Source organism: Delphinapterus leucas, chromosome 13, assembly GCF_059928025.1.
Source record: "Delphinapterus leucas isolate spDelLeu-1000000601 "Yukka" chromosome 13, BTC_Dleu_Yukka2, whole genome shotgun sequence".
NCBI lineage: Eukaryota > Metazoa > Chordata > Mammalia > Artiodactyla > Monodontidae > Delphinapterus > Delphinapterus leucas.
The window spans coordinates 87,557,002-87,579,062 of NC_143141.1; the positions used below are offsets into that span (position 1 = coordinate 87,557,002).

At 50.6% G+C, this 22,061-nt stretch overlaps 1 long non-coding RNA gene across 5 annotated transcripts in view; it reads left to right on the top strand.

Moving 5' to 3' along the window:
• LOC111164478 (uncharacterized) overlaps positions 1-21,037 on the top strand; it is a 113,350-nt gene extending 92,313 nt beyond the window's left edge. For 4 of the 5 annotated variants that reach the window (XR_004024186.2, XR_016395537.1, XR_004024187.2 and 1 more), the window contains one exon: positions 1-21,037. This exon is cut by the window's left edge. This is a non-coding gene — a long non-coding RNA (uncharacterized LOC111164478). The other variant, XR_016395536.1, reaches the window with a different exon arrangement.
• Positions 21,038-22,061: the final 1,024 nt, after the last annotated feature.

Consider the following 22,061-nt stretch of genomic DNA (forward strand, 5'->3'; position numbering starts at 1 on the left):
GCTGGTGGCTGCCAACAGGGGCACCTAGGCAGGCCTGCACCTTCCGTGAGACAGGAAACTCCCCTGGACAGGCCGCTTCGACGTGGGAACTCCCCATTAGCCTGGTGGAGATTTTCTTGCCCTGAGTTGCCATCAAGATGCTTCCTAACTTCTCACCCTCCCTCCTTCCTGCTCTTTTCCCACAGGTTTGAGACCTGCACCCAGTCCGATGGCTGCCGCCACCCCTACCTTCCCCTGATCCCTCCCCCAGTAAGTGTTTTGTACTCTAATCCCATTTTGGAATTGGCTTCTAGTGGGACCAGAACTATGACATTGCTGAGCTATCATATTTCTCCCTTAAAAATATGTTTAGAGAAATTTCCTTTTTTAGTATATATAGAGATTTCTCATTGTTTTCTCTGCCCCATCTTATTCTTTAACTTATTTAACACTGAAGTTGTTTCCAGTCATTTGCTAGCAAACAGTGCTGTGGTGAGCACCCTTGTGCACACATCACCACCCCAGGTGCGAGTTCAGCTGGAGGACAAACATGCAGTGACAGCGGCAGGTCACACCCCAAGTGTGACGGGGGTGGCCAGTTGACCTCCTTAGACGTGGGAGCAAGTCACACTCTCAGAAATACAGGAGCTCGAAAACTTGGCCACTCGCTCTGTGTCCTGGCATTCTCAAACGCTTTGATCTTTACCAACCTGAGAGATGAGAAATGGTATCCCTTGTAGTTTATTTTCCATTTCTCTTATCACAACGAAGGGACATCTTTTCATATTTTTAAGGTCCATTTGTGTTTCCCTCTTGTGCAACTGGTTGTTAATAGCCCTTACCTAATTTCCTATAGTTTGTTAGTCATTTTCTGAATGATCTGTAGACGTTCTTTGTTGATTTATTTTAGCATTTGTTCATTATGCCACTTGTTTAGCTGTTTCTTTAACTGGAGTATAGTTGATTTACAATATTGTGGTGCTTTCAGGTGCACGCTTGCTTAATTATTTGTTGTTTGGGGTGGTTTTTTTTTTTGCTATAAATAATAAAAACAGTGTCAATTTTACTGAAAGTTTCTGCCTTGATTTGCTCATTTGCATAATGAGGATGGGAGCGTGACTCGTTACCCACGTGGGCTCACGGGCCCCAGTCCAGGGGCACAAGCACCTCACCAGCCTCTGGGAAAAAGTCCTTTTCTTTCTTTTGCTCCTCTAACCCCCACCCCCTTTGTTTTTTTTGTTCTTCTAACCCTCCCAACAGCTGGAAGCCAATTCCCTATATTAAACTCCCTCTGAAGTGCCTAGAATGATTTCTGCTTCCCTGGCACTGGACTGGACGCCTACTGTCTTTGTCAGCTACAGCTGCTGTAACAAAATATCTCAGAGACCAACTGGCTTAAACAACAGAAAATTATTTCTCACAGTTCTGGAGCCTGGGAAGTCTGAGTTCAGGGTGCCAGCGCAGGCGGGTTCTGGTGAGAGCCCTCTTCCCGGCTTGCAGACAATCACCTTCTCACTGTGTCTTCAAACGGTGGCGAGCCAGTGAGCTCCAGGCTTTCTCTTCCTATCGGAGCACTAATGCCATCCGAGGGCTCCACCCCCATGACCCCGTCTATACCTAATTACCCCACCTCCAAATATTATCACTTGTGGATTAAGGGTTCAACATACAAACTTGGGGATGGAGGCAAAAACATTCAGTCCATAGCGTTGACTGATATACTTAACTGAGAACAAAACGTGCTTTGTGATTCCCCCGACTTCATCTACTTTGCACATGCTAGTCATACTGCCTAAGGTGCCCTTTCCCCTATTCTTTCCCAAGTGACTCATTCTAACCATTCAGCCCTTTAGCTGAAACGTCACCTCCTTTGAATGACCTGCCCTTATCCTACAATCTAGGTAGATTTACCCCACAGACACATTAATCTCTACTCTGCATCCTGTGTTCTCCCTTCACTGTGCTTGTCACAATTTGTAATTATTTTGTTTCTTTATTTCCATGGCTCCCCACAACCCTACACTAAACCATAAGGTGCTTGAGGGCAGAGTCTGCTTCATCATTGAAACTCCAGGGCCTAGAACAGTTCCTGACACAGGGTAGGTGCTAAATGAATAAATGACTAGAGGAAATGCTAAGGATGGTAGACATAAATTGAGATTGTGGATGTGGAGTGCTGTACGAACACAATATAATTTTGATATTGCTTTTAGCATAATTATTATTGGCCTTGTATTATTTCTTTCCACTCCTTCCACGGTTCCCTGGGCCCGATGACTGCTCTAAAGATTGGTGAAATTGGTCAATTTTTTCCAGGGACTTCATTTTCTCGCATGCACACCTCTCAGGGCTGAGCTGGAGACGCAGCTGCCAGAGGTTACCATGGCAATGGCTTGACAAGAGAGTCTGGTAGCTGCAGCCTCATGTCTGTGCTGGTGGAAAGGGCAGCTTTGGGTGACAAGGGCCTTGTCCATGGACTTTGGGGTAAGGGGGCAAGGGTGCTGCAATCTCCTCAGGGGAGCCTGGCCCCAAGCCTGTGGTCTCCACAGCTGGGTGTGTGGTTTTTTGAGAAATGGGAACAGAATACCTGTGCTTTAGCAATTAGTGACTGATGAGAAAATACAGAAGGAAGCTAGAGACCTAGAATCAAATCACTTGACAGGCAAATAGTTACCGGGAGGGCAGGAGTCAGCCAGCTCCCTCAGCCAAATCTATCCCTACCTGCTTTTTTTAATTCAATTAAAGATTCTTTTAATTCTATAGTGCTTACAATTTTCAAAAGCTTCACACACATGATTTCACATAATCCCATAATAACCCTTTCCCCCACTACCTCTATATTGCCCCTCCCCCCTCGGTAACCATTAGTTTGTTCTCTATATCTGTGACTCTGCTTCCTTTTTTTTTTTATATTTTTGGCTGTGTTGGGTCTTTGTTGCTGTGTGCAGGCTTTCTCTAGTTGCGGCGAGCGGGGGCTACACTTCGTTGTGGTGCGCGGGCATCTCATTGCAGTGGCTTCTCTTTGTTTTGGAGCACGGGCTCTAGGCACGCGGGCTTCAGTAGTTGTGGCTCATGGGCTCCAGAGCGCAGGCTCAGTTGTGGCGCACGGGCTTAGCTGCTCCGCAGCATGTGGGATCTTCCCAGACCAGGGCTCGAACCCCCGTCCCCTGTATTGGCAGGTGGATTCTTAACCACTGTGCCATTAGGGAAGTCCTCTACTTCTTTCTTCTTTTATTCACTAGTTTGTTGTATTTTTTAGGTTCCACATAGCTGAGTAGTATTCCGTTCTATATATATGTACCACATCTTCTTTATCCATTCATCTCTGATGGACACTTAGGTTGCTTCCATACCTTAGCAATTATAAATAATGCTGCTGTGAACATTGGGGTGCATCATCTTTTCATACCTCTGCCTGTTTTTGTAAATAAAGTGTTATTGGAACTCAGCCATAACCATTTATTACATATGGTCTCTTTGCTGTTTTTATGCTGCATGGAAGAGCTGAGTATTTGCAACAGAGACTTAATGGCCCACAAAGCCTAAAATATTTACTAACTGGCCATTTACAGGAAAAGTTTACCAGCTCCTGGGTATGAAGTTTTTGAAGGTCGGGGGAGGAGAGAACCAGAGATAGTTTATATGGCCTTCTGCAGGTGCTTGTGTTTTCTTTTGGAATGCTGTTTTGCGGTGGATTCTTTAATACATTATCGAAGTTACTCTTCACAACAGTTCTCTTTTACCTTTTAAAATTAGAGGAATAATTAGAGTTGCCAGGTGTCTTAGTTTGTTCTGGCTACTGTAATAAAATACCAAAGACTGAGTGGCTTACAAACAACAGAAATTTATTTCTCATAGTTTTGGAAGCTGGAAGTCCAAGATCAAGGTGTCAGCAGATTTGATGTCTGATGAGGACTCACTTCTTGGTGCACAGATGGTTCCCTTTTGCCGTGTCCTCACTTGGCAGAAAGGGCAAGGGAGTCTCTTTCATAAGGGCACTAATGCCATTCACAGGGCTTCACCTTCATGATCTAATCACCCCAAAGACCTCACCTAATACCGTCCTCCTGAGGGTTAGGATTTCAACATACCAATATTGGGAGAGACACCAACATATAATCTACAGCACCAGAGTTAGCAAATATTGCATGGAACATACTTATTCTAAAAACACCTATTCATTGTCTACCTGAAATTCACATTTAACTGGACGTCCCTTATTTTAGCTGGCTGTTGATAACGCGCTCAAGATTACACAGCCAGTAAGTGGAAAAGCCATTCTTTCACCCAGGGCTTAAAGCTTTAAAAACTATCAGCGTGGGTATGGGCAGACTGTGAAAAAGCCACTGGCTTAGAAGGCAGAACCAGAACTCCTGGGCCCACCACAAACAAGCTCTCACTAGGGGAGAGCCATTTAACTCTCCAAGCCTCAGTGTGTCATACTCATAAAATGGGATAATAAACCCATCTTCCGTATCTCCCTGGTTAAGAATAATAGTAAACTTCTCTAGTCCTCTGAAGGATGACAGTGTAAGAGAGAAAATATCTGGGGGCCCACAGAGGGGAAGTCTCTTGTCTTTCAGAAATAGCTCCAATTCTCCAAAAACATCTGGAAAAATTTTCCCCAGAAACATTCCCCAGAGCATTCTCTGTCTTCCAAATCTGCAGGGCTCAGCAAGGCATCTGCTAACCATGTAGGTGTGGACCTCATTCTTCCCTGATCGCTGTCGGATTCCTAAGTCGAGGCACCCCTTGTGCGGGGGAGGTTGAAGTGACCCCTGACCTCAAGGTCGTCACAGCACTGACCCAAGGGCCAGAGAGGAGTCAGATGCCAAGCCTCCCCCTGCACCCCTCCCTCTAAGGGGGGAACGCGCTCTCTAGGGTGGAAATCCCTCAAGCTTGGCCTTGCCTGCTGCAGCTGAGCGCAGGGAATCCCGGTAGCGGTAGCTAGCGGGAACGAGTCCCTTGGGACTCTGCCTGGCAGAATCACCGGTGGAGTTTTCTTCCATTGGAATAAACCTGAGTCCCTTAGTGTGGCCCTCAAGGCCTCCATGGGATAGAAAATGTTATCCCCATTTTGAAGCTGGAGAAGCTGATGCTCCGCGAGGCAAACGGACTTGCCCAACGTCTCCCGCTCGTGCTGGGCACAGGCAGGGCAGGCCAAGGTCCCCACCCAGAGCTCAGCCTCCCAGAGGATCTAGGGCCAGGAAAATTCACATGTACCAAACTGGTTCCTGGGGGACCAGGGTGGGCTGCTTCGGACCTCCGGGAGCCACAGAGCTCCTGGCGGCAGGACCATGTGTGATGGGTTCTAATGAGGCTGGTTTATTATTTTTTAAGTTTATTTTGGCCACGAGGCTTGTGGGGTCTTAGCTCCCCAACCAGGAATCGAGCCTGTGCCCCCCGCAGTGGACGCGTGGAGTCCTAACCACTGGAGCGCCAGGGAAGCCCCAAGGCTGGTTGAAATAGAGCGCCAGAGGGGTGCCACAGTCACCCCCCACACCTGGCAGGGAAGCATCTGGAAGCTCTCATTGCTGGTGAATCAGAGAGATGGCCCCTTTACCAAGTGCACATTGAGGGTGCACGTTGAGCTCAGGGGACACCAGCTTTGGAAGCAGGTGACCCCGAGTCCTTCCCCAGCTCCTCTGTTGCTGTGTCCAGCTGTTCCACCTTTGTGGCCAGCTGACTGCTCCATGCTTCTAGTTAGGATCTAAGACAACGTGGAGGGAAACCACTCCGCCGATCAGAGGACTCGCAAATGCTTCCTTATCATAGAGATTTTACATGTTCACTGCAGATAAACTACAAAAATAAGGATAACCAAAAAAAAACCACGTAAAAGTCACACATAATCTCACACCTAGAGATTAACCATGTAACATGTTTGTGTATACCTGCTAGAATTGTGTGTGTGTGTGAGTGTGTGCACTCTGGAATATCACTTTGGCTGGCACTTAAGTAACCCATCAAAAGAACACGAATCCCCTACCATTAGTTCTGTGGGTTACACCCAGTCATTTACTCCAATAGCCAATGCTATTAGGGGTGAGCATTCTTGTAAATAAGTCTTTGAGCTTATTCTCTTAGAAGTAAAGTTTCTGTGGCAAAATGTCCTTTTATGACTTTAATGTATATTTCCATATTTCTTACTTTTGGTTTTATATGCAAAACTGTATTTTCTTGTTATTTTTAATTTGCATTTCTTTTCTCTCTAATGTGGTTGAGGTTTTATTTGAGTGCTTACTGGGCATTTACATTTCTTACCCTGGACATTCTGTCTATTTTGCTATTAGAATATTTTCCCTGATTTATTTCTTTTTTAAGTGTTCTTTTTTTTTTTGCGGTACGCGGGCCTCTCACTGCTGGGGCCCCTCCCACCGCGGAGCACAGGCTCTGGACGCGCAGGCTCAGCGGCCATGGCTCACGGGCCCAGCCGCTCTGCGGCATGTGGGATCTTCCCGGACTGGGACACGAACCCGTGTCCCCTGCACCGGCAGGCGGACTCTCAACCACTGCGCCACCAGGGAAGCCCCGTTGTTGTTTATTAAAGGCTTCCAGGCAGGAAAGACAGGAGCGGAGCCGTGCATGAGGCAGGTTCAGATGACACTGACTGTTCCTGCAGACGCTCCCTACAGGCCTCTGGGAATATCATTGAGAACTTTCAAAAATAAATCCCCCTCCTCTTTCTGAAATGACCAAGATGCCTTGCCAAGAAGGGCCCAGGCAGCAAGATGCAGAAAGCAGAACTGGAAATAGCAGGCGCAGAGGCATGTGCTCTGGGCAGCCAGGCTCCTGGCCACGTCCCCATGTCCCCATGTCCCTGTGGCTCTGTGGTCCTGAGCAGCGTCCTGGCCTCCCCAGTGCCACCTCCCACTTCGGGCTGGGTAGGAGGGTCATGCATTTCTGGGGGACCAGTTCTCTTTCCAAAACTGCTGACTAATAAGGAGCATTTAAAATAAGAAGCCTGCTTCTTAAAACAAAGCTACAGCTGAATTTATTGAGCCCCTGCACCAGTCCCTGGACATCCCCTGGGGAATCAGAGTGAGCAAAATAGAGCCCCTGCCCTTGAGAGGCCCCCAGGCAAGACGAGAGTCAATAACAAATACCGGACACCTGTGCCTGTGATGGGTCTAAGAGGAAGGGACACGTGGGAAGGAGCATCCGGAGCTGGGCAGTCAGAGGGCTAATAGCAGGCAGTAGACAAAGGGAATAGGAGGCAAGGATGCGGGTGTATCCCAGAGGTGCAGTCCTGCTGGAGGCTGCAGGGCGAGGCGGCAGCAGGGGGCAGGATATGGGTCTGGCGGGGCCGATGGGACCAGAGGTCCAGGGCCTGAGGTCAGCAAGAACTTAGGCACCAGGGAACCACTTGAATGTAGAGCAGGGTCAGATTTGCGTTTCAGGACTATTGTACCAAGGGGCAGCGTGGGCTGGACCCAGGGGGCTGGGCAGGAGATGCTCACTCATCTTGCCCTCTCCCTAGACCTGGAGCCCCCCCAAAGGTAGGACAAGGCCTTTCCTGTTTCCTCGATACCAGATCATACCCAGTCACAGAGCAGGTGATGGATAAATATTTACTAAATAGACACATGAGCGACATGAGTGAATGCATCAAGTACACATTTAGACCGATATTTTCTAAAATAAATTCCCAAACCAGAAGATTAATTGCTCAAGGAGGGACAAACTTGGTAGATATTTACTTACTGCTAGCCTGGGCCGGGTCCTCACATACGGGATCTTGTCCAGTTTCACACAACAACCCTCCCATCCCCACTTGACAAATGCAAAAACCGAGACTCAGAGAGTTTACTCTTTTGTCAGAGACCTTAAATGTCATGGCGGAGACAAAATTTGAAACCAGGTATTTTTATATCAGGTCCACTGTTCTTTCTAACACAGAGCGCACACCTGCATGTAAAAACGTGTATTCTGCATCTCCATTGTGTGGGCGGGAATGTGTGTGTTCACCAGCCATCCTCTGCGAGTTTACGTTGAACCGCTGTGTAAATGGAGGTGGCTCAGCCCTGAGGGATTCATGGGAAGCCCCCGCCTGAGGTGTCATCAGAGATAAAGCCAAACGCACACCCAGAGAACCCCGGGCCGGCTTGGTTTGCTAGGAGCAGAGGCTGCTCGGCTGAGGGGAGCATGGATGCTCCAACGGTTGTCTGCAACTGCTTTGCATCTGGAATGTTTTTAAATAAAGTGATTTGCCCTCTAAACATGCGTGCTTCCAGCTAATCTCCTTTCCAAGCAGAACGTGTCATCACCGGGGGATGACAAATCACAGCAAAGTCCAAATGGAAGGGGTCACTCGGGCCCCTCTGGGCCACTCTGCAGGGCTGTCACGGCAGGAAGGTGGAGGCACTGCGGTGACAGGGTGGTGGCCGGAGCGGCCTCTGTGACGGGAACAAGCTTTTGTCTCTAGGGACACAAAGCTCCCGCGAGCTTGAGGACAGACTTGTAGCCTTGCACGCCATCTGCCCCGGCTTCTCGGAGACTTTCCAGAGAGCACCCTGTGGTGACACTGTCAGGGCCCCAAGTGGGGAAACTGAGGTAAGCTGTCACCCGGCACCTGGCCCAGAGCAGGCTCTGGCTCCTGAGAATCCTCCCCACGGCCCTGAAGTGGCTTTGGCCCCCTCATGCTACACAGGGGGGAGCTGAGACGCAGCAGGACCTGGTCACTCGCCCAAGGTCGTGCAAGAAGAAAGTGGCAGTCAGGACTCCAACAGGCTTAGCTGGGTCCCAGGCCCTGGCTTCTGGGAGTCGAGTCAGAGGGCTAGTCCGTGCAGTCCTGTGCCGAGTTCACCCGCAGTATACTCACACTCCGTGGAGGGCCACAGTCTTTTATCTCTTTTGCTCTCTGCTGTGTCTCAATTTTCTAGAAACATTCCTGGCACATAGTAGGTGCTCAATACGTATTTATTGAATAAGTAACTGGTGGTCATCATTTTTCTTGTTCTTGTCGTTTGGTGAAGAGTGTGGGAAGAGAGCTGATGAGGAAGGCGCTTGGTCTTTCAGAATTCCCAGAAGCGTGGAAAGAGGTGGACGCTGGGGGAGAAGGGGAGGCGGGGAGCATGGCCTGGGCTTCCTGTTAGCACATCACCCAAGCTGGAGTCACAGGCAGCAAGTCCGATCATGGTCCTCCTGCCGAAACCCCTTCGATGACTTCCTGTGGGCTCAGTGACGGCCCTTACTTAGCACGTCACTCAAGGCCTCTGCAAACTCAGCTTTACTGCCTCTCTTACTCACACGTGAGCGGGAGCCACGCGAGGTTACTCTCGTGTCTTCCAAACACAGTCACGCTTTTCTGGCTTTGCTCACTCTGTTCTCTGCTTTGCGTCTGTCTGGTGAACTCCTACTCATCACTCAAGGCCCAGCTCAAATGTCCCCTTCTCTGCCACCTTTTCTGTCCTATCATCTGTTGGTGCCTCCATGTCCCTCTGTTCCAGCCCCCATCCTACTGTGTAGTAGCTATTTGCTTCTTCTGTCTCCCCTTCATAGCCTCATTCATCCTCGTGGTCACAGAGTATGGGTTCAGTGAGCGCCTGTTGAATAACTGGGCGAATAATGTCATGATGGGAATGCCTGCATGGCTGGGAGGGGGCGAGAAGGAGAGTAAGAAGGGGCCCCTTCCCAGTGGGAAATGCTATGATACATGTTGCTCAGATATTTGAAAATTTTGTGCACATCCTTTCCACTCCAGCTGCCATCTGCCAAAGCCAACTCTTCAAGGTTTGAGTTATCGGATGGACCAGGCAAACCCAGGAGCAGAAATAGATGTTAAAGTGATTTACAGGCTGCAGAGACAGAGCCTGGGGGAAAAAGTTAAAGGATCCAGGATTCATTAGCCCAGGAAGGGGGAGCAGAGGGGGTTCATCCTGGAGATAAGGAGCCTCCTTCACAGACAGCTCGGCCCCTGGGGATGCAGCATGAAGGCTCCCCGGCTGACCAGCCTTCTCCCAGGGGCTGTGCCTCCTTCTGCTGTACATCTTCTCACCCTTCCGTCCTCCACCCTCTGGGCCCTCCTAGCCTCTAAACGGGGCTGTGGAGGAAAGCATGAGGACAAACTTTACATCCTGGCCACCACTTACCAACAGGACAAGCCACTTCACATGCTGGCTCAGACACATGCTCAGTAACGGCCAGTTTCTCCCCATCTCCTCCCTCCTCACCACTCCACCCCCAGCCCGCCTCTCCCTGCAGCTGAAGAGGAACGAGGGCAGCCTGCCTCCCCGCAGGCCAAGCCCCAGAGGCCATTGTTTCAGAGAAGAGGCGGAGAGGGCCGGGGCAGAGCACATCGCAATGCCCTCCTGGGCCCCCAAGCACCGAACACGTATCCACCTTCTCTCCACGCACACACGTACACGCATGTGCACACGTGTGTGCACACACGTCCGCACATGTACACACATGCAGGCATGTGCACACGCACACAGTACACACATGTGCACACGTACACACGCGCGCCTGCTGCTCCTCAGCTCACCGAGCTCCCCCGTGGCTCTCCTGTCTCCCATTTAGACCGGGAGCTCCCTGAGGGTAGGGACCGTGTCTCATTTTCTGTTTTCCCCATGCCTGGCATCCGACAGGCACCAGTACATGTTTGGTGAATAAATTAATGAGTGCGAGGGACGAGCATCTTGCTCCGTGGTGGTCGCGGTATTTGATGTGTTCTGTGGGATGAAAGGTACATTAAAAACGTTTAGAAAAGAGCTGGAGAGTGCAGGAGGCAAGTGGAGGTCTCTAAATCCCATGGCCTTACGGGTGGCATCACGGAAAGGGGCTCTGGGTTTCTGGGGACGGAAATAAGGGTTTTTCTCCCTGCATTATCCCCCTCCCCCCTCCCCAGCAGAAGAGCCAGCAGCCTAGGTCCCAAGCTTTGGAGGCCTTTGTTACAGGCCCCAGAGCCCTCTCCTCCCTGTCCTTTGTTTCCTAGTCTGCTGGAGAAGGGTGGAGAAAAGAGGGCCCCAGGGGCCAGGGAGGGGTGGGAGCCAGCGAGGGTCATAGGACTGTAGGGTCCTGAACCTGCTTGAAGACCCTCGCCCTCAGAAGGGGGCACACAGGGAGGCTGGGCTCGGGGCCCAGGACGCCAGGCTGCAGGCTCAGAGGCAGTGGGGCCTCGGGCTGTGCTGTGCAGCTGGGCCAGTGGGCATCTCAGCAGGAGCAGTGGGGATTTTGCACATTGCAGGGTAGGGGTGAGGGCCCAGGAGTAACTGGCAGTGCGTTTCTCCCAGCGTGGCAGGTGGGTTGAATTTGGTTTAGGAATACACACGCTCATAATCAAGCCTCACACAGGTCACCCACGATCCCCTTTTCTGAACAGACGGGAGGCTGGGTGTGGAACAGGACCCTCGCCTGGATGACAGCTAGAGAGAAGCAGGGTTTGTGTTTCTCCTCACTTTGCAGGCACATCCTCCCTGGCAGCAGGGCAGGCCCACATTCCCAACCTGATTCTGTCCAAAGTTGAGACTTTCTTCTAGAAATGTCACCAAACTCCCCCTAGAATCACCCTCCCTGTCCTGCTCCAGGAGCCCAGGGCATCCCTGGAGGAGGTTTCCTGCCCACTCTTCTCTGATCCTTACCTGCTCCTGGAGCCCAGAGGTGGCAGGTGGTGGGTGGCATTTCAGAGGAGCCCTTCCACTTGTCCGAGGCCAAGCAGGCTCTCAGCAGTGGGTCAGGACTCGACCCAGGTCTCCAGACCCCGAGGTCTGGCCCGTCCTGCTGCCCTGGCCTCGACTGCTGGGCAGCTCAGGTTGCCCCAGAGAGACCAGTGAGCTGAGACATGGGACAGGGAGACTGGGGGACACTTGGCTTCCCAGCTCTGGGCGCCAACTGCTAGTTACACTTTCCACTGGTCTTCCCACTCCGGGCAGGCCGTCTGTGTCTGTGTCCCTGGTGGGAGGGGGTGTCAGTCAAAACAGGGGACGGTAAGGGGGGCTCAGGGACCCTAACACATGGGTGTTGACAGTCAACCACCCAAATCCTCCCTGGAGCTAGCTGCTCAGAACTCAGTGCCAAGAGCCATGGGTGGGTGGCACTCAGGAACCAGAGGCAGTGGCCTCACCCCAGGCAGCTCCCTCACCCCAGTGAGCAAACCCACAGTATAGGAGCTTCTGTACATGTGACTCTGGCACAAAAAGGCCAACCAAAGCCTCTGAGCTGGGCGTGGTGGGTGTTGGCGGCCCAGTGGTGGTGAGTGGTGGTGACAGGATGCCTCGTTTCCCTGGCAACCTAGTGGAGGCTGTTCCACAAATACCAGCCAGTGGCTGCCGCCGCTGGGCGGCTGGGAGGACTCAGATCTGAGATCCAAGTCTGCCCGGCTGCCACCAGGCGCAGGGGGGCCCTGGCCCCCTCCTCAGCGGCCGTCCTCTGTGGTTGGCTCTGCGTGTATTTATTTTGTCATTCAGCAAATCCCTTACATCTCTGCGTACCCATCTGCACATCTTGGTACAGTCTCTGCCAGGAGTGTCCTTTCTCCTTTGACTGGTGAACTCCTCCTCCAACCTCAATGTCCACTTCAAATAGCCCCTCGTATGGTCACATGACCACCCCGAGGTAAGCTCAGGACAGTCAGTGGAAAAGATAAGCTTTATTCAAAAGGCCTCAAGGAAGGTCTAGGTGAGCAGATCAGGACAGAGGGAACAGGTCAGGTCAAGGACAGGACTTCGGGGTGAATAAACCGTTAAGACTCTCCATCAACTGTCTTTAGAGGCATCACAGAAGGAACACTATCTTGCCCTGACTGGGTGGCCTGGGACAAGCCCCTTTCCCTCTCCAAGCCCCAGAATCCCCTTTCCTAAAATGGGGACATCAGAGAAGGTAATTCTTAAAGGCCCTCCCAACGCTGACAACTTCATGACTCTGTGATTCTGGGGTGCCCTTCCCTCTCTCTCTGAGGGTTACCTATCTTCCTGGGGAGCTTACATCCTACCTGTCTGTCTCCCAGGCCGGCCTCTGTCCCACTGGCCTCAGCCTGAGGCAGGGCTGTCTTTACTGGGTTTTCTAGCGTGGGATCCACCGGCCGCTCTCCCCGGAGAGTCCCACAAGTCTCCCCAGTCTACCTGGGGTCTCTGCCACTTCCACCCTCACTCTTGCCAGGATTTTCTCAAGGATCTACAACAGCTACTCCCTTTTTTTCTCAGATTCTCTGCAAACTCTTTTCCCGGCCTCAAAAGGATTTTACTCCTTCTGTGGTAGGAAAACCACCGTGTGGTTAATGGCGTGAACTCCACGCTCTGAGGCCTCTGGACTTTGCTCATGTTACTGAAACCAGGCTTCTGGGAAAAGACGGCAGAAAGAACATCTAGTCTTACTCTCTCCCAAAACCTCACTAGGGCTACGGTACAGAGATCCACATATGCACGCGCATGCACACACACACACGCACGCGTGCGCACGCCAGGAGAGCAGACCACAGCAAGGTTTGAGAAGCTGGGAAGCAGGTGGAAGAATGGAACTGACTTAGCAGATCCCAGAAAGTGAAATCTCAAACCCACGGGGAAGAAAACTAAGAACTAGAGTTGTGCGTCTCAGAATTCTCAAGGAACTAGGAGTATCAGGAAACTTTAGAACTCGGAGTAAAGGCGTGGCTGAAATGAGGAGGATTAATCTAAAGTAGCCAAAGAAGGAGGTGGGTCCTGGGGTCCCCTCCACTCCTCACTAATGGGCAACTGCCCATTCCCACCCCAAGGGAAGACTGGAGATTTACACCCTGGAAAAGCGTAAAAAGTGACCCTTTGGATTGGAGGATATGGGGTCTCACCACAAACAGCGGGATTAAGTTAATGTGGGAACTCTGAATGCTAAGGTCATACCCCCAGGCCCCCTGCCTGAAGCCTGGGGGCTAAGTCTTCACTCTGAGGGTGGAAGGGGGCCGCTGGAAATGTCCTCTCTGGAGAAAGGAGCCCTGGTGAGCGTCTGTTCTCACTTGTGCATTCAGACCACACCACGACCCATCACCATGACATTTCAGATTACTGTGGCCCAAGAGAAGATCCTACCAGCTTCCAGAGAGAGGAAACAAGTCACATTCAAAAGTCGAGGCACGAATTTGGTTTCTTACAGAGACCCTGGAAGCTAGAAACCTTTCAAAATTCAAGGGATAGTGATTTATGATCTAGAATCCTATAAACAGTGAAACACTTTGTCAGGTGAGAAGTTAGAACAAGGACATTTCCAGACACGCAAGAACTCAAAATACTTGCCTTCAATAACTCTCTTCTCGGAAACCTCTAGAGAATGTGGTCCCTCAAAAGGAGTAATCCAAGAAAGAAGAGGCCACCGGACCCAGGAAACAGGTGTCCCGACACAGAAGAGCAGCAGAGGAAGCGCCTCTGCAGAAGCCAAGACAGAGGCCGGGCAACAGCTGAGCTCAGGACACGGGGTGGCAGGTCCTGATCAGGGCGGTGCGGAAGCGCTGGAGAGACAGGCTTCTCCAGGAAGATGAAACCGAGAGAGCCCCAGACACAACTGAATGTCTCGGGAAGACCCTCTGACAACTGGCAAAAAGCCTGGAGTGGAATTGGTGATAAATACACGGAGAATCAGGCTATGAAACAACACGGTGATTAATTTCAGGGATAACGATACTCTGCAGAGAAGGAGAAGGAGTCATAAGTCATAGTTCACCACACTTTTCAACTATAGAAAGTGTTTCCATGGCTTAATAATATAAAGAGTGGCTGGATCTAAGCAAAATTGCATCACAGTTCAACGGGGACCAAGGGGTGTGGGAAGGGTTCACACGTCCCTGAGGAGCAGCAGGTGGAAGTCAGGAGACAGTGTCCACACGGAAAAATTAAACAGTGGGTGTGCACGCGTGTATCTGAAATGCAGAGGCCAGCCCAGATCCTCGGGGAACAAGATTGGGAGTGACTGCTTCGGGGCGGAAAACATGGGCGGAGGGTCCGGGACTCCTGTTGTGTTTTCACAGCCCACCATCTAGAGCACTCTGCCCCCTTAGTAGATGCAGCGCGTAAAACTGAAAGCACAGGGGAGCGCGGGGCGGCTGAGGCTCTTCGCTCGGGTGAGGTGAGCGACGGCCTCGTGGAGAGCCCTGGACAGCGCGGAGGGGCACGTGCCTGTGGACGGGAATCTACTTTTGGAGCCCGAGTTGCCAAATTACAGGCTTCCTAAGGCAGCCCACAGCGCAGAGGCCCAGGACCAGTGAGAATCCCGAAGCTTCTCAAGTCCCACCCTCCAGGACAATGACGGGAACGCAGCAGCAAGCAGTGGCAACTTTCCAGCCTGGCCTCACCGTGGATGGCGGTCACCCACACCTGATGCAGCCCCAGGTCCCAACCCGCCCCGGCCTAGTGCCCCTTGGGTGCTCTGAACGTTTGTTTGAATTCATGTCATGGACAAAATGTTGAGCTAAATTTGATCTCAAACCTGGTGTGGCGGGGGGAGGGTAGGGGGGTGGTGTAAGTCTTTTTAAGGCCATCTTCAGGCTGTAAATAACAAAATAAATACACATGTGTGCTCTGGCCCCGGACTTACCCCTTCTGATCCTCACATCCTCTAAGGATGTATAAGGGAGGCGGTTTAATTTTTCTCTTTGCGCAGAAGGCAAAACTCCGAGTCTGGGAGGTTAAAGCATGAACCCAAGGCCGCGGGGCTCCTTGTGGAGCCTGAGAAGATATTCTCAAACTCCCCCAGCTGTGCACGGGGCATTTTATTTATTTATTGCCTTTTATTTCACCTTTAATTTCTGTTTCTATCAGGCCTCCCAGAACCCACAGCACGGAGGAGGGAGGCTGAGGCGTCCAGGCACTGGAGATGGTGCGTACAGACCCCAGTGGAGCGATCACCTTCTCTCCTCACACAATTCATCTGAGACGGGCTCAGGAAGCAACTGAGGGAGGGGCTTCCTTTACACAGCCAGGTGGCATCAGATCTGGAGGGAGAGCAAGGGGAACCCATCCCAGGATCTGAACCCTCCAAGAGGGACCGAGCAGAGAGGAGGGTCAGGGGAAGCGGGAGACGACGTGGATCAAGCCCTGGGTCTGGGTTAAGCTCTCCACCCAGGCTCTCGTTTAATTGTCACAACAATGTTATACATAGGAAACATTACCCCCATCTTCCAGATGAGGAAACTGAGGCCCAGAGGCTTCCGACAGGCCAGGCTCACCCAGCTGGGAAGTGGGAGGTGGCACAGCAGGGCCCTTCCCACCTGCCCACACTGACAGACCAGAGTGAGGTTGCTGGGAGTCAAAACTGCCACGTGGGGCCTGTCCTTGGTGTCGTGAGGCACACCTCAAACTGCAGAGGGATTGACTCAAGAGAGGGCGTTAGCTGGTGGCGGGCCTGTGGGAGCTCAGTATTTTTAGTCATTTTGTCATACAGACCAGGATGGAGAGATGGGAAACCACAGGGGCTGGCACAGGCCTCAGGATGAAATCATGAGCCCCAAATAGGTGGAGCCGCAGCCCTCCGACGCCTGTCGTGGAGCCTCTGCACTGACAAGCCACAAACACACTGGATTCTTTCTTTATTTTTGTTTTTATTTTCTGTGGAGGGCCCCAGACCTCTTTTAGAAGGTATTAAATCAAAGGATGTTTGAGCTGGCAGGAACCTTAGAGATTGCCGAGTCTGATCCCTCTCTGTGTGATTGGGGTCACTGAGGCTGGAGAGCAGGGAAGTTTCATCTAAGTGAGCGGCAGAGTGGGGACCCATCCAGGCCCCTGGGCTGCATCCTCTCCCCCATGCCCTGCTGCCTCCGCACCAGCCTCCTGCCCTGGCTGCCACCCCATCTCAGGGGCGGGATGAGGCAGAGTGTGGAGCCTACAGCTGCCACACAGGGAGTTAGAAGGCCCTGGGCTTGGGGACTGTGGACCCACCGCTTTCCTTTTTGGTGATGCCCATTTCTCAGATCAGGGTGTTGTGGTTTTTTATGAGATTCCAAGGATACAGCATGTAAACACGACTTCCTGCTCCACCGACCTGGGGGTGTTTCTGGAAGGAAGGTGGTGTACAAGGTGGCGTAGGCATCCCTGCTGGAAGCCCCCAGTCCCTCCTTCCTCCATCCTAGCAGAACCAGATGGTGTCAGGTACCCGCTCTCACGAGTGATCAGCCCCCAGCACCAGGGCCTCAGGACAATGGTAGTGACCTCATTCTCCTGGCAGGTCACTGTTCAGCATGGGCTTGTGACACAGTTCTGGCCAATAAAAGATGAAAGGAAGTCTGCAGGGGGCTTCCGGGGAAGGCTCCTCCATGATTAAAAGGGATAAAAAAGTGCATGGGAAGAAACAGTCCCTGGACACTGTCATGAAAACGTGACAACTGGGTCCATTATAGCTTTACCATGAGGGGCTCAACTTGAGGGCAAAAGACAGCAAAGCAGAGAGAGGAAATGAACTTGGGCCCTTGTGGCGGATCTTGCCTCTGACTGCTTGCCATGTGAGATCACAGATGCGTTTACCTTGGGGGCTTTTCACATTTGAAGCCCAGATCATACCAGATGCTACCGATGAGTCTGAATGGAAGTACACGGTAATTTTATTTTTAATGCCAAGGCTGACTCAGGATTTGGATCTCCTTGTGACCCTTTCATATGATGGTGCAACCTCATTAATCCAGCAGCTTCCCTCTTTTATTTGGGAGGGATTTTATTTTATTTTATTTGGGAACTTCCTGATGCAGCCTTTTAGCCTCTCACCTGCTCCCAGGGCCTACGTGTCGTGTTCAAGGTGTATCACTCTTAGACCATGAGGTCAGGCGTCATGACGATGCCAGCAGACATGGTGAGTGCGTTCTGCATGACCCAGCATTGCTGCTAGTCCTTGGCAGTGCTGGGCACCAGACTAGGGAAATCTGTCTTCTGGTCCATCCTGTGTGATCTCCTCTCCCCACCTCATGGTTCCAGCATCTTTCTCGTGTTCTCTCGCCATTCCTCACCTGGTACCTGCCCTCAGATGGTGGGCGGGATTGAATTCCGTGCAGGGGCTCAGAAGGCTCAATTCTGACTCTGCCAGAAATTCTCTGGGGAGGAGCCATGTCTCCAGTCCGAGCCTCAGTTTCCTCACCTAAACCATGACGGGGCTGGGTTATAGCAAGTCCTGCTTCAACCAGGACAGCTCTGTTTATGCCTCGGGGTTTGATCTTATATCTGCCCCCAAAGATTTAAATTCACTGGATGAGATTACCTTTAAGGGTCCTTCCAGATCTAATGTCATTTTCTACCCCACATGGGAACAATCTAATGCAAAGCGTGCACCACAAGTATCCACAGGGCAGGGCAGGGGATGTGAACAAGTGAAGAGGGCCCAGTGCAGGCAATAGGGAACGGTGAGGACTGAGGTAAACGTATGAGCACGGACAGCTGAACGGACCGGCTGTATTTTAGTTGTTGCCTTGAGGGAGTTCATAATCAGGGCTCCCAGAGTTTCTGATTTTTCGAGAGAAACCAGAAATCTGACCTTCTATGGGAAATATTTGGGCTCAAGCCAAAGGAAGGAAATCCAGCGTGTGGGCTACCAATTAGCAATCCTTCGTGTGCAGAGCGACTCCCGTGCAGAAGGACTGTTGAGTCGAGGGATGAATCGAAGTGTAATTGGAGTGACTGTTTACTCAGTGTCCCTTGAGTGCAAAGCCCTGGGCTCCAAGCTTCACGGGCAGCATCTCATTCTCTCCCCGCCACGACCTGCGACCTCTGGGGACCTTGCCAGAGTCTGCCTTCCACCCCGCCCCCTCCCTCGTGAGTCAGTTTTGGCCCCTGTGAAGCCCTGCAGTTTGTCTGTCCCTCCCAGAGGCAGCCAGCCCTGAGCTGAACCACAGAGTTTAATCTGGGAGAGGGCTGGAGTGGGGGCCTGTGAACATGGGGTGGAGGTGGTGCAGCAGTGGTAGGAGGGAAAGAGCGGTGACAACGCTGTCAGCGCCTGTATCCTCAAAGCAGGGGCCCACCTGTCAATGGCCTTGACTGCACTCTTTGCCCTAAAGGCCCAGGTGAGTAGGTGTAGTTTGAAGGCAAGAAACTGGGAAGGGAAAAAAAATCAACAGTTAATGAGCACCTCCTGTGTCCCAGGCCCTGTCCTTTCTGTATGTTACTTCATTTAATCCTCACAACGACTGATGAGGGTGATATCCCCATTTTACAGATGAGGAGACCGGGGCTCAGCAGGTGGAAAACATCAAACCCAGGCCAGAGGTCTGGTCCATTTAGCTCCAAAGCCTGTGCTTTCCACAGTACGAGCTGCCCTTCCACATCCCATCGCGGACAGGCGGTACGGTTAACTGGACTAACTACAGCTCCTGTGAAGACAGATCTTACTGCACTTGGCTCTTCAGGGGGGCAAAACGGTGTGGCCTGTTCCATATGTCTGCCCACCAGGAACAGCGAGGCCACAGCTTACAGCCTCCCGCTTTCCTGGACAGTGTGTTTCTTCCCACTGTTCTCGGCGAGGAGTGGCCCCAGCCCTGTTGGCTCCTGTCATCCCTGGCTGGTCCCCTGTGATCAAGCCGGGAAAGGCAGGTGGTCGGAACAGCAGCGTGTGTGTGTTGAGCTTGTGACTGTAACTCTGGGTGCGTGTGTCTGTCTGTCTGTGTGTAGTTAAACCTGATGGGGAGGGGGTGAAATTAAAATGTGTATGTGTATTTATGTGGCTAAGTGCCAGCTTGTCTGTGTGTGTGTGTGTGTGTGTGTGTGTGTGAGAGAGAGAGAGAGCAAGAGAGAGAGAAACCTAAATTTGTGTGCATGTTTCTGTCTTTCTGTCCTTCTGTGTGGCAGTACGGCTGAATTTCAGCTCAGACCCCTGTCGCTGGAGCAGCAGCTCCTTCGAGCCAGCGTGAGAAGGTTGGCAGCCCTACCAGGCTCCTCATAGGAATCCTCCAGGATTAGCTGTCAATCTCCACTGCTCTCCTCCCAGATGGGTCCGGACAGGTCTGGATGAACCAGATGATAAATTCTGAATCTCCTGTGCGCCATGTTTCTTCCATAAGATTCCCCTCTGTCTGCTGGAATGAGCAGAGTGAGATCAGACTGAGGCCTCATTCAGGGGGCTCCCCTCTAAAACACAGTGCCCCGAGGCCGCCTTAGAGCCCCGTGCTCCTGGGACATCAGGGTCTTGGGAAGGCAACAACACTCTTCCTGGCAGGGATGGAGGTCCTCCTTAGCCCCTCCCCACTGTGGCCCCAGCCTGGAAAGACCCCAGTGCTCAATGGACACGGATCCCAAGGGGCAGACATGACATCCCCCTCTGTCTCTCTCCCAGGTGTCACTAACTAAGGGACCCTGGAGCCAGTGCCTTTCCTGCTCTTGCCCTCATTTCTAACGACCCTCAAGTTGTACCTGTGACAGGGGCCCAGAGACCCACCTTCTCTGTAGATTTCAAGCCCATTCCTTCCCAGGAAGCCCCTCAGGCCTGGGGAAGCATCTGGGGTGTGGAAGGAGTACTTGCCTTCACCTCCAGACCTGCCTCCGCACTCACTGGCTGGGGGGTCTGTGGCCAGTGGGCTCCCCAAGCCCCTCTCCTCCCCTGAAGCAGAGGTTAGGTTCACTTCCACCTCAGCTGAGACAAACAACTGAGTTCTGTGCAGTGTAAACTCTTGGTGAAAGAATTTTGCCCAACTTTTTCTCTATCGTGTATGTAAAATACCTTTTGCTTTTTGTTATCTGTACAAGTTTCTTCTGGTTAAAGGTAATATATCCTTTTTCAGTGTTTACTTTCAACATTTCTGAACTCTTATGTTGTAGATGTAAATGGGATAGAGTGGAATTTTGTCTTTTATCCAGTCTCACAATCTTTAACAAGATTATTCAGTCCCCTTTAACATAGTTTCTGATTTATTTCTGGTTAAATGTAACATTTTTGTCATAATGGTATTGTAGTGCTATATTTTTAAGTCCTTATCTGGTAAAGATACATCCTAAAATATTTATGAATAAAATGATGTGATGTCTGGGATCTGTTTTAAAATACTCTAAGAAGAAAAATGAGGGAGAGAATTGAAACTCGATTATTAAGTGTCTAGGATGATGGGTACCTGAGGTCCATTACACTGTTATGTCTATTTTTGTACATTATTTAAATTTTTTATAATAAAATATTTTATTTAATCTGCCATCTTATTTTATAGTTTCTAATTGTCCTGCCTATTCTGTTTCCTTTTCTCTTATATCATGCCTTCCTTTAGATAGATTATTTTTTAGCATTCTACTCATTTCCCCTTACTCATTGGGAAATTACTTATTCTGTTTGAATGCATTTAGCGTTTACCTTTAAAATTACAACCTGCAATCCTAGCTTAGCCGTCTTTTTACTCTGCTCCCTCCTTTTAACTCCATTTACTTCTCCGTCAATTTACAGGCAATTGTTGTCATGTATTTAAAACCCTACAGGACATTGTTTTCATTGCCAGATACAGTCCGTGTTCATTTAAATTTATCCACATATTCCCTAGTTTCTTTGTTCCTAGTATCTTCTTGCACTTCAGTCTTTCCAACTGGAGTTATCTTTCTTCTACCTGAAGTAGATTCTTTGGAATTTCCTATAGTGTAGGGGTTTGTGTGACAGACCCTCTTAACTGTCCTTGCATGAAAATAGCTTAGTCTTTATTCTTGGAAGATATTTTGTTGAGTGTACGATTTGAAGTTGGCAATTACTTTCAGCAGATTGAATTCTGTGGTCTTCTGGCTTCTGTCGCTGCTTTGAGAAGTCAGCCCTCAGTCCTGGTGTCGCTCATGTGAGGTTTCCCTCCAGCTGCTTTTCAGATGATCGCTCTTGGTGGTTTTTCTGAAGTTTCACAACGATATAGCTAAGTGTAGACTTCATTTTATTTTTCCAACATGAGATTCATTGTGATTCTAAAGTTTGTGGATTAATGTCTTTCTTTTATTAGTCGTGGAAAATTCTCAACCATTAGGTCTTCAAATATCACCTCTGCCACATTCTTTTTCTAGGATTCCAATTTTATATGTATTAGACTTTTCCGCTCTTTCTCTTGCCTTTTCACCCTGAATTTTCCATCTTTCTGCTCTTTCATGTTGCTCTCTGGAAAGCTTCTTCTAGCCTATCTTACAATTCATGAATATTCTCTTCAGCCATGTACATTCTGCTATGGAACCCATTCTTATAATTTTGTGTGT